At 33.3% G+C, this 1,030-nt stretch overlaps 1 pseudogene; it reads left to right on the forward strand.

Annotated features, from left to right (window-relative positions):
- The first annotated feature begins 811 nt into the window (after positions 1-811).
- LOC111736670 lies at positions 812-930 on the forward strand (annotated as a pseudogene).
- The last annotated feature ends 100 nt before the right edge of the window (positions 931-1,030 follow it).

Consider the following 1,030-nt stretch of genomic DNA (forward strand, 5'->3'; position numbering starts at 1 on the left):
ATGACAAACTTTATGTGGCATATATAATTGTCATTCTCATTTTTCAGAGGCAGAAATCAAGGCACACATGCTAAAAAACTGTTTTGAGGTTCAAGGATCTTTTTGGTTTTTAACCTTTATAGTGATATAAAATCTCATGTTTTAACAATATTTTCTTTTCCATCCTATTGGATTTTCTCCTACATTTTAGGTGTTTTAGGCAGAGGCACTAGTAAATCTGACAGACAGGAGTCAATGTTATGAACAAGAAAGCTTTCCACATCTTTTTAATTTGATGTCGTACATCTTTTTCACTTTTTCATTCTCTCTTCTTCTGTCCTAGATCTCCAGAAATTTGTCTTTCTCTTATTCTATTTGACTGATAGGCAGAACCAATATGTGAAAATCTGTTCAGGTAAGCAGACATGCAAACTAGTAACAAGAAAGTGTCATGACTAGATTTACATCAGAAATGACAGAAAACACTGAAAAGAACACTTTGGAAGTAATCATTTATGTCTGATAGTGGTAAAAAAATGATGAGAAGGGAACAATTTAGTAATCAAAATACTGATTTTTCCTGACTGGACAGACTAAAACAATGCAATAAGAATCTCATCTTAGCCTTTCTTTTTATATGGATTTATAAAGTAAGTTGCTTCATTTGTATACAAATGTCTAGCTCAATGAGGGACAGAAAGAAGGTGTAATATTTAAATATTAAGTCAAATATAATGTCGCTTCTGATTTGAAATCAGAATACAATTTTACAAATAAAAATTATGCATGTCTTGACATAGAAGTTCAAAATCTCATTATTCAAATCGGTCTAGTCTAAGGCCATGCCACCCTGAATAAGCCCGATCTCATCTGATCTCGGAAGCTAAGAAGGGTCTGGTCTGGTTAGTACTTGGATTGGAGGCCACCTAGGAAGACCAGGTGCTGTAGGTGTAAAAAATAAGGGATTGTAAGCTGACAATGTCCTTGCAATCTGTACAGTCAATCAAGGGTTGTCTCGCCTAAAAAAAGATAAAATAAAAAAAAAAAAAAA

This window comes from Pteropus vampyrus, unplaced genomic scaffold, assembly GCF_000151845.1.
Source record: "Pteropus vampyrus isolate Shadow unplaced genomic scaffold, Pvam_2.0 Scaffold21, whole genome shotgun sequence".
Lineage (NCBI taxonomy): Eukaryota > Metazoa > Chordata > Mammalia > Chiroptera > Pteropodidae > Pteropus > Pteropus vampyrus.